We start from the raw sequence: 17616 nt of genomic DNA on the forward strand, positions 1-17616 counted from the left end.
GCCCTCATCCTCCCGCTAGAAAAATTAAAAGAGTTAAGCTGACAAAAGCACAGCAAAGAACTGTACATTCTAAGATGGTATCATAAATCCCCAAGGAGAGTCCAAGTGAGTTGGCGGTTGCGATGCCTGACCTTCCCAACACTGGACGGGATGAGGTGGCTCCTTCCACCATTTGCTCGCCCTCTACAAATTCTGGAAGTAGCACCCACAGCCCAGTTTCTGATATTCAAATTGAAGATGTTACTGTTGAAGTACACCAGAATGAGGATATGGGTGTTGCTGTCACTGAGGAGGAAGTTGACAAGGAGGATTCTGATGCTGATGTGGTTTGTTTAAATCAGGCACCCGGGGAGACACCTGTTGTCCGTGGGATGAATAAGCCCATTGTGATGCCTGGGCAAAATACCAAAAAAGCCACCTCTTCGGTGTGGAATTATTTCTCCACAAATCCAGACAACAGGTGTCAAACCGTGTGTTGCCTCTGTCAATCTGTAATAAGTAAGGGTAAGGACGTTAACTACCTAGGATCATCCTCCCTTATACATCACCTGCTCTGCATTCATCAGAAGTCAGTGTCAAGTTGTGAAACTTTGGGTAAGAGCGTAAGCAGTCCACTGACACCAAAATCCCTTCTTCCTCTTGTACCCAAGCTCCTGCAAGCCACACCACCAACTCCCTCAACGTCAACTTCCTCCTCAGTCAGGAACATCAGTAGTCCTGCAGGCCATGTCACTGGCAAGACTGAAGAGTTCTCTTCTAACTGGGATTCCTCCGGAGAATCCTTGAGTGGTACACCTACAGCTGCTGTTGCTCACTGGGTAGATGTATTGCCTCTAGCAGCAACAAGAGCAGTGGCACCAGTAGCTGAAATAACTGGTTTGTTAAAGTGTGCATGTCCTGTTTATTAGTGATGAGCGGGTTCGGTTTCTCGGAAACCGAACCCCCCCGAACTTCACCCTTTTTACACGGGTCCGAGCCATACTCGGATTCTCCCGTATGGCTCGGGTAACCCGAGCGCGCCCGAACGTCATCATCCCGCTGTCGGATTCTCGTGAGATTCGGATTCTATATAAGCAGCCGCGCGTCGCCGCCATTTTCACTCGTGCATTGGAAATGTTAGGGAGAGGACGTGGCTGGCGTCCTCTCCGTTATTGTTGAACTTGATTGTGCTGTGCACTATTGCTTAATTGTGGGGAGGGCTGGGGAGCAGCTGTATAATATAGGAGGAGTACAGTGCAGAGTTTTGCTGAACAGTGACCATAAGTTATCCGTTCTCTGCCTGAAAAAAACGCTCCATATCTGTGCTCACAGTGTGCTGCATATATCTGTGCTCACACTGCTTAATTGTGGGGACTGGGGAGCAGCTGTATTATATAGCAGGAGTACAGTGCAGAGTTTTGCTGACAGTGACCACCAGTATACGTTGTCTGCCTGAAAAACACTCCATATCTGTGCTCAGTGTGCTGCTTTATTGTGGGGACTGGGGACCACCAGTATAATTAATATTATATAGGAGGAGTACAGTGCAGAGTGCACTGCTGTACCTACCTCTGTGTCGTCATCCATTAAGTATACTATCCATCTACATTCTATACCTGTGGTGCATTTTAGTTTTGCAGTTTGCTGACAGTGTCCACCAGTATACTATATATAGCAGTACGGTAGGTCACTGCTGTACCTACCTCTGTGTCGTCACTCGTCATCCATTAAGTATACTATCCATCTACATTCTATACCTGTGGTGCATTTTAGTTTTGCAGTTTGCTGACAGTGTCCACCAGTATACTATATATAGCAGTACGGTAGGCCACTGCTGTACCTACCTCTGTGTCATCATTCGTCATCCATTAAGTATACTATCCATCTACATTCTATACCTGTGGTGCATTTTAGTTTTGCAGTTTGCTGACAGTGTCCACCAGTATACTATATATAGCAGTACGGTAGGCCGCTGCTGTACCTACCTATGTGTCGTCACTCGTCATCCATTAAGTATACTATCCATCTACATTCTATACCTGTGGTGCATTTTAGTTTTGCAGTTTGCTGACACAGTGACCACCAGTATACTATATATAGCAGTACGGAAGGCCACTGCTGTACCTACCTCTGTGTCGTCATTAAGTATACTATCCATCTACATTCTATACCTGTGGTGCATTTTAGTTTTGCAGTTTGCTGACACAGTGACCACCAGTATACTATATATAGCAGTACGGAAGGCCACTGCTGTACCTACCTCTGTGTCGTCATTAAGTATACTATCCATCTACATTCTATACCTGTGGTGCATTTTAGTTTTGCAGTTTGCTGACACAGTGACCACCAGTATACTATATATAGCAGTACGGAAGGCCACTGCTGTACCTACCTGTGTGACGTCATTAAGTATACTATCCATCTACATTCTATACCTGTGGTGCATTTTAGTTTTGCAGTTTGCTGACACAGTGACCACCAGTATACTATATATAGCAGTACGGTACGGAAGGCCACTGCTGTACCTACCTCTGTGTCGTCATTAAGTATACTATCCATCTACATTCTATACCTGTGGTGCATTTTAGTTTTGCAGTTTGCTGACACAGTGACCACCAGTATATATAGCAGTACGGTACGGAAGGCCACTGCTCTACCTACCTCTGTGTCGTCAAGTATACTATCCATCCATACCTGTGGTGCATTTCAGTTGTGCGCAGTATATATAGTAGTAGGCCATTGCTATTGATACTGGCATATAATTCCACACATTAAAAAATGGAGAACAAAAATGTGGAGGTTAAAATAGGGAAAGATCAAGATCCACTTCCACCTCGTGCTGAAGCTGCTGCCACTAGTCATGGCCGAGACGATGAAATGCCATCAACGTCGTCTGCCAAGGCCGATGCCCAATGTCATAGTAGAGAGCATGTAAAATCCAAAAAACAAAAGTTCAGTAAAATGACCCAAAAATTAAAATTAAAAGCGTCTGAGGAGAAGCGTAAACTTGCCAATATGCCATTTACGACACGGAGTGGCAAGGAACAGCTGAGGTCCTGGCCTATGTTCATGGCTAGTGGTTCAGCTTCACATGAGGATGGAAGCACTCATCCTCTCGCTAGAAAAATGAAAAGACTTAAGCTGGCAAAAGCACAGCAAAGAACTGTGCGTTGTTCTAAATCACAAATACCCAAGGAGAGTCCAATTGTGTCGGTTGCGATGCCTGACCTTCCCAACACTGGACGGGAAGAGCTTGCGCCTTCCACCATTTGCACGCCCCCTGCAAGTGCTGGAAGGAGCACCCACAGTCCAGTTCCTGATAGTCAAATTGAAGATGTCACTGTTGAAGTACACCAGGATGAGGATATGGGTGTTGCTGGCGCTGGGGAGGAAATTGACAAGGAGGATTCTGATGGTGAGGTGGTTTGTTTAAGTCAGGCATCCGGGGAGACACCTGTTGTCCATGGGACGAATATGGCCATTGACATGCCTGGTCAAAATACAAAAAAAATCAGCTATTCGGTGTGGAAGTATTTCAACACAAATGCGGACAACAGGTGTCAAGCCGTGTGTTGCCTTTGTCAAGCTATAATAAGTAGGGGTAAGGACGTTAACCACCTCGGAACATCCTCCCTTATACGTCACCTTCAGCGCATTCATCATAAGTCAGTGACAAGTTCAAAAACTTTGGGTGACAGCGGAAGCAGTCCACTGACCACTAAATCCCTTCCTCTTGTAACCAAGCTCCTGCAAACCACACCACCAACTCCCTCAGTGTCAATTTCTTCCTTACACAGGAAAGCCAATAGTCCTGCAGGCCATGTCACTGGCAAGTCTGACGAGTCCTCTCCTGCCTGGGATTCCTCCGATGCATCCTTGAGTGTAACGCCTACTGCTGCTGGCGCTGCTGTTGTAGCTGCTGGGAGTCGATTGTCATCCCAGAGGGGAAGTCGGAAGACCACTTGTACTACTTCCAGTAAGCAATTGACTGTCCAACAGTCCTTTGCGAGGAAGATGAAATATCACAGCAGTCATCCTGCTGCAAAGCAGATAACTCAGGCCTTGGCGGTGAGAAACGTGGTTCCGGTATCCACCGTTAATTCAGAGCCAACTAGAGACTTGATTGAGGTACTGTGTCCCCGGTACCAAATACCATCTAGGTTCCATTTCTCTAGGCAGGCAATACCGAAAATGTACACAGACCTCAGAAAAAGACTCACCAGTGTCCTAAAAAATGCAGTTGTACCCAATGTCCACTTAATCACGGACATGTGGACAAGTGGAGCAGGGCAGACTCAGGACTATATGACTGTGACAGCCCACTGGGTAGATGTATTGCCTCCCGCAGCAAGAACAGCAGCGGCGGCACCAGTAGCAGCATCTCGCAAACGCCAACTCGTTCCTAGGCAGGCTACGCTTTGTATCACCGCTTTCCAGAATAGGCACACAGCTGACAACCTCTTACGGAAACTGAGGAAGATCATCGCAGAATGGCTTACCCCAATTGGACTCTCCTGGGGATTTGTGACATCGGACAATGCCAGCAATATTGTGCGTGCATTACATCTGGGCAAATTCCAGCACGTCCCATGTTTTGCACATACATTGAATTTGGTGGTGCAGAATTATTTAAAAAAACGACAGGGGCGTGCAAGAGATGCTGTCGGTGGCCTGAAGAATTGCGGGCCACTTTCGGCATTCAGCCACCGCGTACAGAAGACTGGAGCACCACCAAACATTCCTGAACCTGCCCCGCCATCATCTGAAGCAAGAGGTGGTAACGAGGTGGAATTCAACCCTCTATATGCTTCAGAGGATGGAGGAGCAGCAAAAGGCCATTCAAGCCTATACATCTGCCCACGATATAGGCAAAGGAGGGGGAATGCACCTGACTCAAGCGCAGTGGAGAATGATTTCAACGTTGTGCAAGGTTCTTCAACCCTTTGAACTTGCCACACGTGAAGTCAGTTCAGACACTGCCAGCCTGAGTCAGGTCATTCCCCTCATCAGGCTTTTGCAGAAGAAGCTGGAGACATTGAAGGAGGAGCTAAAACAGAGCGATTCCGCTAGGCATGTGGGACTTGTGGATGGAGCCCTTAATTCGCTTAACCAGGATTCACGGGTGGTCAATCTGTTGAAATCAGAGCACTACATTTTGGCCACCGTGCTCGATCCTAGATTTAAAACCTACGTTGTATCTCTCTTTCCGGCAGACACAAGTCTGCAGAGGTTCAAAGACCTGCTGGTGAGAAAATTGTCAAGTCAAGCGGAACGTGACCCGTCAACATCTCCTCCTTCACATTCTCCCGCAACTGGGGGTGCGAGGAAAAGGCTAAGAATTCCGAGCCCACCCGCTGGCGGTGATGCAGGGCAGTCTGGAGCGAGTGCTGACATCTGGTCCGGACTGAAGGAACTGCCAACAATTACTGACATGTCGTCTACTGTCACTTCATATGATTCTCTCACCATTGAAAGAATGGTGGAGGATTATATGAGTGACCGCATCCAAGTAGGCACGTCAGACAGTTCGTACGTATACTGGCAAGAAAAAGAGGCAATTTGGAGGCCCTTGCACAAACTGGCTTTATTCTACCTAAGTTGCCCTCCCTCCAGTGTGTACTCCGAAAGAGTGTTTAGTGCAGCCGCTCACCTTGTCAGCAATCGGCATACGAGGTTACTTCCAGAAAATGTGGAGAAGATGATGTTCATCAAAATGAATTATAATCAATTCCTCCGTGGAGACATTCACCAGCAGCAATTGCCTCCACAAAGTACACAGGGACCTGAGATGGTGGATTCCAGTGGGGACGAATTAATAATCTGTGAGGAGTGGGATGTACACAGTGAAAGGGGTGAGGAATCGGAGGATGATGATGAGGTGGACATCTTGCCTCTGTAGAGCCAGTTTGTGCAAGGAGAGATTGATTTCTTCTTTTTTTGGTGGGGGCCTAAACCAACCAGTCATTTCAGTCAGTCGTGTGGCAGACCCTGTCGCTGAAATGATGGGTTCGTTAAAGTGTGCATGTCCTGTTTATACAACATAAGGGTGGGCGGGAGGGCCCAAGGACAATTCCATCTTGCACCTCTTTTTTTCTTAAATTTTTCTTTGCATCATGTGCTGTTTGGGGACAATTTTTTTGAAGTGCCATCCTGCCTGACACTGCAGTGCCACTCCTAGATGGGCCAGGTGTTTGTGTCGGCCACTTGTGTCGCTTAGCTTAGTCACACAGCGACCTTGGTGCGCCTCTTTTTTTCTTTGCATCATGTGCTGTTTGGGGACAATTTTTTTGAAGTGCCATTCTGCCTGACACTGCAGTGCCACTCCTAGATGGGCCAGGTGTTTGTGTCGGCCACTTGTGTCGCTTAGCTTAGTCACACAGCGACCTTGGTGCGCCTCTTTTTTTCTTTGCATCATGTGCTGTTTGGGGACAATTTTTTTGAAGTGCCATCCTGCCTGACACTGCAGTGCCACTCCTAGATGGGCCAGGTGTTTGTGTCGGCCACTTGTGTCGCTTAGCTTAGTCACACAGCAATTTTGGTGCGCCTCTTTTTTTCTTTGCATCATGTGCTGTTTGGGGACTATTTTTTTGAAGTGCCATCCTGCCTGACACTGCAGTGCCACTCCTAGATGGGCCAGGTGTTTGTGTCGGCCACTTGTGTCGCTTAGCTAAGCCATCCAGCGACCTCGGTGCAAATTTTAGGACTAAAAATAATATTGTGAGGTGTGAGGTGTTCAGAATAGACTGGAAATGAGTGGAAATTATGGTTATTGAGGTAAATAAAACTATGGGATCAAAATGACCCCCAAATTCTATGATTTAAGCTGTTTTTTAGGTTTTTTTGTAAAAAACACCCGAATCCAAAACACACCCGAATCCGACAAAAAGATTTCGGTGAGGTTTTGCCAAAACGCGTCCGAATCCAAAACACGGCCGCGTAACCGAATCCAAAACCAAAACACAAAACCCGAAAAATGTCCGGTGCACATCACTACTGTTTATACAACATAAGGGTGAGTGGGATGGCCCAAGGACAATTCCATCTTGCAAAAATGTTTCCAGAAACGAGCAATGAATTGCGGACCCCGATCAGAGACAATATCCCTGGGCAACCCATGGAGCCTGAACACATGACGGAGAAACACTGTGCTGTATATTATTTACTCCAAATAAAAGACTTATATACATTACTTATATTATTATCCAAATAATTTTTACAGGGATTGCCCTGTGTGGTGTAGGGGGTACGCTCGCCTGTGTTGCATATTATTATAATAGCTCCAAATAAAAGGGTTATTATTATCCAAATTAATTTTACAGGCTCTGCTGTGTGTGTGTGTGTGTGTGTGTGTGTGTGTGTGTGTGTGTGTGTGTGTGTGTGTGTGTGTGTTAGGGGTACGCTCTCCTGTGCCACCAATATTGTGCGTGTATTACATCTGGGCAAATTCCAGCACGTCCCATGTTGTTTGTGCCGCACACTTGTGTCGCTTAGCTTAGTCATACAGCTACCTCATTGCTCCTCTTTTACTTCTTTGCATGATGTGCTGTATGGGGCCTATTTTTTAAATCTGCCATCCTGTCTGCCACTGCAGTGCCACTCCTAGATGGGCCAGGTGTTTGTGCCACACACTTGTGTCGCTTAGCTTAGTCATACAGCTACCTCGTTGTACCTCTTTCACTTCTTTGCATGAAGTGCTGTTTGGGCCCTAGTTTTTTTTAAGTGCTATCCTGTCTGCAACTGCAGTGCCACTCTTAGATGGGCCAGGTATTTGTGCCGCACACTTTTGTCGCTTAGCTTAGTCATACAGCCGCCTCGGTGCAACCTTTTGGCCTAAAAACAATATTGTGAGGTGTGAGGTGTTCAGAAGAGACTGGAAATGAGTGGAAATTAATGGTATTGAGGTTAATAATACAGTAGGATAAAAAATTACCCCCAAAATACGAAAGGGTGGTTACGGCAAAACCAATCCAGATCCAAAACACAAGGATGGAACCAAAACCAAAACATGAAAAAAGTGCCCGCCGCACATCTCTAATGTATATTGGACAACATTTAGAATATGAACTAGTAAAAAGTCTGGGAAACACCATTTACTGATACATGTTAAAGTTCTACAATGGGACATGGTTCCACGTGGTACTTCAGTTTTGTGAAGTTGGCATTTCCCCATACGATAAGTTTCTTTTGCCCTTAGTAAATAAGCTCTAAAGATCAGTTAGAATTTCACCAATGAGTTTTTTGTATCCATATCCTAATAAAGTTTGCTTTGGCCGGCATCTGAATTATATTATGTCAAACTTTTCAAGGCAGTCTTGGGAAAGACCATAATCAAATTTATATCTGTGATTCCAGCCCAACCTGTCAACATGATCATTTTTATCTCTGGCCTGGGACGTCAAGCAGTGGCGTGGATCCAGTTCAGCATGTGGCATGTGTGCGCAGTGTATCTTTTGGCTTGGAAATAATCGCTGATTAGGACATTAATAGTCAATGAGTTTCGTCAATGAGCTATCTAAAGTAAAGATGGTTAGTAGGGAGGGACACTTGGCACGAATCTAATGCGAGAAACGAGCTGAAAACTCAAACGTACCGATCATTCTGTATAACTTGTATGTGTATTTTATTTGTAAGTGTAGTAAAATAAAAATCACCAGTCATTTAAAGAAGGCTTTACAGAGTGGCAGTCTACATCTGACCGTGAATTCTACATAAGACACATAGATCTGACCTATACCTGGTCTACATTACTGTCCCTTTGTATGCAGACAAACAAATTCAGATTTAAATGTTTTGCCCTCCATACCACTTTTTTGTGCCAATATCCCATTACAATGTGTCCATTGGAATAGATACATAGGAATAGTTCAGTCTTATTTCAGCCCATGATTAAATGCTTGTCAGACGTGAATGTGATTGACTTCAGGTTGTCCACCCCTGGACCAGGCCTGTGCAACCAGAGCTTGTTGGAGGGGCCTGGGTCCACTGCGCCACCCCCACACTTCTTACCAGCCATTCTCCCCAACCCATTGCTTGCAGCTTTCACTACCTGCATGATGTGCGGCGGAGGATGGGGGGGGGTAACGTTTGCACTGAAAGCCCCGAATTGCATGCAACCCCCTGTTGTTTCATTATTTTTTTTTAGGCTTGGGGCATGGAGAGCCTACTCTCTACAGCCCTGCCTAGGGGTATACTTACTAAGCCACAGTTTTGCATTTCTGACAAAAAGTACTGTATGCTGTTTGAGCTATCTGGTCTATCAGAAGGAGAGTAATACAGGTTGAGTATCCCTTATCCAAAATGCTTGGGACCAGGAGGTATTTTGATATGGGATTTTTCCATATTTTGGAATAATTGCATACCATTATGAGATATCATGGCAATGGAACCTAAATCTAAGCACAGAATGCATTTATGTTTCATATACACCTTATACACACAGCCTGAAGGTAATTTTAGCCAATATTTTTTATAACTTTGTGCATTAAACAAAGTGTGTCTACATTCACACAATTCATTTATGTTTCATATACACCTTATATACACAGTCTGAAGGTCATTTAATACAATATTTTTAATAACTGTGTGTATTAAACAAAGTTTGTGTACATTGAGCCATCAGAAAACAAAAGTTTCACTCTCTCACTCTCGCTCAAAAAAGTACGTATTTCGGAATATTCCGTATTTCGGATATTTGGATATGGGATACTCAACCTGTAACAATACTGTACATTTATAATGCGGGCAATCAGTATTTATTGAACAATTGGGGGAGATAACATGATTCTCTTATTATGGTATTACCTATATTAATATGTTATGTGGGAATTTACTGTTTCATTTTATTAAGACTGTAATATTTCTTAATTATATTAAAGAGGCAAAATTAAGTCATTGTTTTTTGCTGTTTCATTCTTTTTTGGGGGTATGGGCAGCATAGAAAATGACACGTTATAGACTTCTGGATTTTTATTATACTGGTTTATAATTGGATAGTGTTGAATGGCCAGCAAGACCAAGAAAGAGGAATTGATCTTATGAAGAGAATTGGATTTCTATTGCAAGTGTAAACTATGTATAATATTGGGTGAATAATATAAAGCGGTATATTTTGAGCTTATTAGATCTATACACAAGATGAAATCTAGGAATTATTGATCTTCTGGAGACCCATTTTATATGTATTTTAATCACTAAAGCTATAAATGTGTGATCCAGAAATGCATGCAATTTATCTGGATATTCTTGGATTATGCCAGAATATTAAGTAGCGTAGGTCCACAAAATTCTATTTTCAGATGTTTTTGTGTCTATAATTGTATAGCAATGATGTACAAGTTTTTTGTAATTCTTTTTCATTTTTGAATATTGATTTTTTTGCTCATGGTTTAATTGATTAGTCATTCACATCACTATAGCCCTGTTTATTTTGTGTGTTTTAACAATCAGCATTCTACATTAAAAGCTTCTGCAAATTTCTGATTCATTCCTTTGAGTACCGGATTTGAGTTATACTATTTGAATTTATACATCCTAAGGCACCTATTTATCATAAAAAAACACTACAATTGTACACATTACTTCACATTTCCCAATTGCCCATCCCTTACAATGGCGAGAATGCAATATTCTGTATATTATTAAAAAAAAATGAAAATTTAAAATTTTCTGCCCAGGTGTCAGGCAGTGCCTATTAGAGGCCCATTATTAATATTATCCTTTTAGATGCACAATAATAGAAATTCCCATTAATTATAATGTTGTATAAGGTGCCCATTAGTAGAAATGCCTACCAGCCCAATACTTGGAAAGCACAGTAAGATACCCAGCAATAAAAAGTGAAGAAATGTGTACAGTTGTAGTGTTTCTATTCAGGTGTCAAGCAGTGATAATGCTCAATAAGATATATATTAGGAACAATTATCAGAATGATAACCAGCATGGGTAATACCCAGTAGTGTATCCATTAATAATAATAATAATAATAATAATAATAATAATGTCCAGTAATGTGCCCAGGTATGATAATGACAAGTACATTTCCCATTAGTATTGTTTAGTAAGTTGCCCGGCAATAGCAATGTGCACTAAGTTGCCCAGTAATAGCAATGTGCAGTAAGTTGCCCGGTAATAGCGATGTGCAGTAAGTTGCCCGGTAATAGCGATGTGCACTAAGTTGCCCAGTAATAGCAATGTGCAGTAAGTTGCCCGGTAATAGCGATGTGCAGTAAGTTGCCCGGTAATAGCGATGTGCACTAAGTTGCCCAGTAATAGCAATGTGCAGTAAGTTGCCCGGTAATAGCGATGTGCAGTAAGTTGCCCGGTAATAGCAATGTGCAGTAAGTTGCCCGGTAATAGCAATGGGGGTCATTCCGAGTTGTTCGCTCATTGCCGATTTTCACTATGCTGCGATTTGTTGCTAACTGCGCATGCGCATGGTACGCAGAGCGCATGCGCTAAATTATTTTACACAAAACTTGGTAGATTTGCTGGTGTTCGAAATACGATTTTCAGTCGCACTGCTGATCGGTGAATGATTGACAGGAAAGGGGCGTTTCTGGGTGGTAACTGGGAGTTTTCCGGGAGTGTGCTAAAAAAGCAGGCGTGTGAGGGAAAAACGCGGGAGTGTCTGGAGAAATGGGGGAGTGGCTGGCCGAACGCAGGGCATGTTTGTGACGTCAACCCAGGAACTAAACGGACTGAGGTGATCGCAGTCTAGGAGTAGGTCTGGAGCTACTCAGAAACTGCAAGAAAATATTTAGTAGCAGTTCTGCTACTTTTTCGTTCGCTATTCTGCTATGCAAAGATACACTCCCAGAGGGCGGCGTCCTAGCGTTTGCAATGCTGCTAAAAGCAGCTAGCGAGCGATCAACTCGAAATGAGGGCCATTGGGGGTCATTCCGAGTTGATCGCTCGTTATTTCTTTCTCGCAACGGAGCGATTAGTCGCTAATGCGCATGGGCAATGTCCGCAGTGCGACTGCGCCAAGTAAATTTGCTATGCAGTTAGGAATTTTACTCACGGCATTACGAGGTTTTTTCTTCGTTCTGGTGATCGTAATGTGATTGACAGGAAGTGGGTGTTTCTGGGCGGAAACTGGCCGTTTTATGGGAGTGTGTGAAAAAACGCTACAGTTTCTGGGAAAAACGTGGGAGTGGCTGGAGAAACGGAGGAGTGTCTGGGCGAACGCTGGGTGTGTTTGTGACATCAAACCAGGAACGACAAGCACTGAACTGATCGCACTGGCAGAGTAAGTCTCGAGCTACTCAGAAACTGCACAGAGAAGTCTTTTCGCAATATTGCGTATCTATCGTTCGCAATTTTACTATGCTAAGATTCACTCCCAGTAGGCGGCGGCTTAGCGTGTGCAATGCTGCTAAAAGCAGCTTGCGAGCGATCAACTCGGAATGACCCCCATTGTGCAGTAAGTTGCCCGGTAATAGCAATGTGCAGTAAGTTGCCCGGTAATAGCAATGTGCAGTAAGTTTCCCGGTAATAGCAAGGTGCAGTAAGTCGCTCAGTAGTGGTATTGTCAGGTACAACAACAACAATGAAAGATCGCACAAAACCAAAGGCCCATCTCCATCATCAAGTCTAAATGTAGTTTCACTGCCTACAATGAGGGAAGTTCTGACCCTGCCTTTAATCCTCCTTGCCACTTTCTTTCTATGCCACTGATACACACTAAAACATACTGGAGTATATATACTAAGATGGGAGTTCTATTTAAGATGGGATGTTGCCCATAGCAACCAATCAAATTCTATTTCTCATTTATCTAGCACCTTCTAGAAAATAATACCTGGAATTGGATTGGTTGCTATGGGCAACATCCCATCTTATATAGAACTCCCATTTTAGTAAATTTACCCCTCGTGTCTGATAATCCTGAGGGGATTGTTAATGAATGAAGCAATCATGGTGCACTTCTGTCTGCAACAAATAATGAGCTGAAAAATGGTAAGAATAGGACTATAGCTATTGGGAAAGGTCAATAGCTTAAGTATTTTCTGATAAATATCAAAGCCACATTTACAGTACCATGTAAATGTAATTAAATACAGGCACTATATATATATATATATATATATATATACTTCATTCATTATAACAGATTGGTCAGTTTTCTATATTTTCCACTGCAGCATACTGTCAGATGTATCATAGATTCTCAGTTCTGTCACTGAAGGTCCCTGTAGCCAATCAGGGAGCGCCACGTCATGGCGCTCTCCTGATTGGCTGTGCACTCCTGCCCTGTCAATCAGGACGAGCGCACTGCCTAGAATGAAGGGGAGCGCTCCTCCATTCTAGTCAATGATGGGAACTTTGCGGTCTGCGGTAGACCGCGAGGTTAATTGACGTCGTTCTTGTGGGTGACCCCAATTAACCTCGCGGTCTACCGCAGACTGCAAAGTTCCCATCATTGACAAGAATGGAGGAGCGCTCTCCTCCATTCTAGGCAGTGCGCTCGTCCTGATTGACAGGGCAGAAGTGCACAGCCAATCAGGAGAGCGCCATGACGTGGCGCTCCCTGATTGGCTCCAGGGACCTTCAGTGCAAAAGTCACGGGGGGTCCCGACAATCGGGAAAAGGGGTTCCATGTGTAAACATGGAACCGCTTTAGTCGCGTGGATTGGGTTTCCGTGTTTTTATTTTAATCAAGTTCGTGGATTACGTCGGAAAAGAAGAGGACTGATCTACACAGGATTGTGAGTATAATTTTTTTTTCAGGTACCCTATTGATTCTACTGGAGAAGAGGACCGCGGGGCTTCATGTCAACATAGGTAAGTATGTGTGTATGTATGTGTGCATGTATGTAATAAAGTTGTACTTTCACGATGTGAGCGTGGTTTTTTTGGAGGGTATTTTTTGTAGTAGAACTGCAGATACCAGTGGGCCCGTTATTTCCCCGCATGCTGGTACTTGTGGTTCTCCAAGTACCAGCTTGGGGGAGGCTTGCTGGGACTTGTAGTTCTAACACAAAAAACAATATTCTATTTTTTACACAAAGACTATCGGCCTCCCATCCACTGCCCATGGATGGGGGGACAACCTCGGGCTTCACCCTTGGCTCTTGGGTGCCTGGAGGGGGGGGGACACCCCTTGATTGAAGGGGTTCCCACTCCTCCAGGGAACCCCGGCCAGGGGTGACTAGTTGGGGGGGGTAATGCCACGGCTGCAGGGACCTATATAAAAGTATCCCCCAGCTGTGGCATTATCTCTCTGGCTAGTGGAGCCAGGACCAGGCGCAGAGCCCAGTGCTGGTTGTAAAATATAGGGGAACCCCTGTGCTTTTTTCCCCCTGTATTTTTACAGCCAGGATCGGCTCAACGAGCCCGAGGCTGGTTATACATAGGAGGGGGACCCCACGCAATTTTTTTTTCCATTTAACTATGTGTGTTGTGGACAAGCTTACCGGAGTCTCAGTCTCAAGAGGTTTTGGCGGCTGGCAGCTTCCTCTTCTCCGGCGGCATCCAGCGGCTTCTCCATCCAGGGAATCAGATGAATTACTGCTTCCAGCACAGCAGCAGCAGCATTAACTCCATTAAAAATATTAATCGCCATTATTGTCTTATGGAGTTAGCGCGTTAATAACACGTTAACTTGCCCAACACTAACATCTATCTATCTATCTATCTATCTATCTATCTATCTATCTATCTATCTATCTATCTATCTATCAGAAGCGGGACTACCGCCAGTGCAACCAGAGCGTTGCACTGGGGCCCGCCACTGTCCAGGGGCTCAAAGCATGTAATGAGTCAAACTAACTCATACATGCCGCTGTATGCTGCGGGCTACCGCTGCCCGCAGCCGCCCGGAGAGTAGAGTAGCGCAGCGGACACGGGGGAAAGGAGGAGGAGGGAGGTGGAGGAGGGAGCCGCAGCAGCGCTGTGTTATAGGTTGAGGCGCTGCTGCTGCTGTCCCTCTGCTTCACTATAGGCTGTCCTCCGCCGCTGTGAAGCGCATCCCAGCATTCACAGCGGTGGAGAACAGCCTATTGTGAAGTACTGGGACAGCAGCAGCAGCACCTCCACCAATAACACAGCACTGCTGCGGCTCCCTCCTCCACCTCCCTCCTCCTCCTTCTCACCTGCCCGGGAATCGTGATCTCTGCCAGAAGCTGCACCGAGGAGCCTGAGCCAGTGGAGAGAGTAAGTATAATTATTTCTTTCTTTCTTAATGTGCAAAAAGGGGGACTGTCTGCCGTAATGTGTAAAATGGGGGAATCTGCCTGTTGTAATGTGTAACAAGGGCACGCTGTCGGCCGTAATGTGTAACAAGGGCACGCTGTCTGCCGTAATGTGTAAAAAGTGCACGCTGTCTGCCACTATGTGTAAAAAGGGCATGCTGTCTGCCGTTATGTGTAAAAAGGGGGCGCTGTCTGCCGTAATGTGTAAAAAGGGGACGCTGTCTTCCGTAACGTGTAAAAAGGGCACGCTGTCTGCCGTAATGTGTAAAAAGGGGACGCTGTCTGCCGTTATGTGTAAAAAGTGCATGCTGTCTGCCGCTATGGGTAAGAAGAGCACGCTGTCTGCCATTATGTGTAAAAACTGCACGCTGTCTGCCGCTATGTGTAAAAAGGGGACGCTGTCTGCCGTAATGTGTAAAAAGGGACGCTGTCTGCCATAATGTGTAAAAAGGGGACGCTGTCTGCCATAATGTGTAAAAAGGGGAATCTGTCCGCCGTAAGGTGTAAAAGGGTCTCTTCCTGGTGTAGTGGTGCTACTGTGCGGCATAATTTGAATAATGGAGACTACTGTGCACCGTTTTATGAATTGGTATTATTTTGTGGCCACACCCCTTCCCCACAAAGTCACACCCCTATGTATTTTTACGCGCGCCTACGGTGCATACTACCCCTGTTTTGCATGTAGGGTGGGCTCCGATTCCGTTTCTTGCACACAGTGCTAAAATGTCTAGTTACGGCACTGTTGCTAGGTATCCATTTCTCTGGCCCTGAGCAGGTCCCCCTCACCAGATCCTCTTCAGGGGTGAGGGGATGGACTTGGATGGGATGGGGGGGGGGCAAAGCATTTTGTCGCACCTAGGCCCACCGCTCGCTAGTTCCGCCACTGATATATATATATATATATATATATACTGTATATATACTGTATATAGAAATAGATATACATACATTGTTTCCAAGTAATACATCCCAATACAGCTGATCTCTAGCTTGAGGCACACTAAATAGAGCTCTTTATGTTTCACATTTTGCTTTTTTAACCTTGCAAGAAATGTCTACATTTATTAATGTTTAAGGAATGCATGTCCTTCACTTGGGGCCTAATTCAGACCTGATCTCTGGCAAGCAATTTTTGCACTGCTGCGATCAGATAGTCGCCGCCTACAGGGGGAGTGTATTTTAGCTGTGCAAGTGTGCAATCGCATGTGTAGCAGAGCTGTACAAACAGATTTTGTGCAGTCTCCGCACAGCCCAGGACTTACTCAGCCGCTGCGATCACATCAGCCTGTCCAGGACCGGAGATGAAGTCAGGAACCCTCCCTGCTAACGTATAGATACGCCTGCGTTTTTCCAGACACTCCCTGAAAACAGTCAGTTATCAATCTCCTTGCGATCGCCCAATGCGAATGGATCCGTCGCACAAACCTATCGCTGAGCAGCGCACCACTTTGTACTCGTGCGACGCGCCCGCTGTGTGAAAACGCACAGCAGCCTTCAGATCTGAATTACCCCCTTAGTCCCTATTTGCCAATTATTGCCAATATGAGTCAATGCCAAATGTTTCTCCACGACTATGATTGCAATTAATAACTTGACATATTTGCCATTATTGCTTTGATTTCTCATTGGTTTTAACTTTTTGTTATGAGTATATACTGTTTCATGGATCTCTCCCTCTCTCTAACCAGTGCCGGAGCAGCGGGAACGCTTACCCTGGTTGACAACATATCTTTTAAAGAGATTGTTTAGCACACGTGAGGACGCCCGATGGCGCGGGTCCGTTATGCTGACACCCACTGATGATGTCACCACAATGCGCTCGTCGTCATAGTAACCTTAGTGAACACAAAACAAACACATACTAATACATGCAGCAGCTGCCAACGAACTCCTACTAAACACAGAGAAGATACAAGAGAAATATCAAGCAGGGAAGCATTGCAATATGGTAGACTGAATCATAAATACATATTACCTATTACATGATTCATTAAGCGGAGCCACTTACCATATTGCAATATACAATTACATTAAATAACGTTACATGCAGGTACCAGTCGCTAATACATAGATAACCTGTATACTTAGATACAAGTAAAATCTACACAAAAAGAATGCAAAAAACGGAATCACAAAAAAACAATGTAGCCACAATGTCTCATTAAGACCTCCGGGCGAAAGGGTGCCCAATTCATGTATTCATCGGGACTCCTTTTGCAATAACCGCAAGGATCTATTACCACCTCTTGCCATAGGTGGAACGTGGTCAGTAATGATGTAGCATATCCAATTTCACATAACACTGTCAGGTGTCTAATTTCCAAATTCCAAGAAACTGGGACTGTGGCTGACAAGTCACGGAGTGGCCAGCAGTGATCGGGGAACACTGGGAGCAGAGTTGCAGGTCCAGCGGGGCCACAAGGTCCCACTGACTTTGGCGGCTTCT

This window comes from Pseudophryne corroboree, chromosome 6, assembly GCF_028390025.1.
Source record: "Pseudophryne corroboree isolate aPseCor3 chromosome 6, aPseCor3.hap2, whole genome shotgun sequence".
NCBI classification, from domain to species: Eukaryota; Metazoa; Chordata; class Amphibia; order Anura; family Myobatrachidae; genus Pseudophryne; species Pseudophryne corroboree.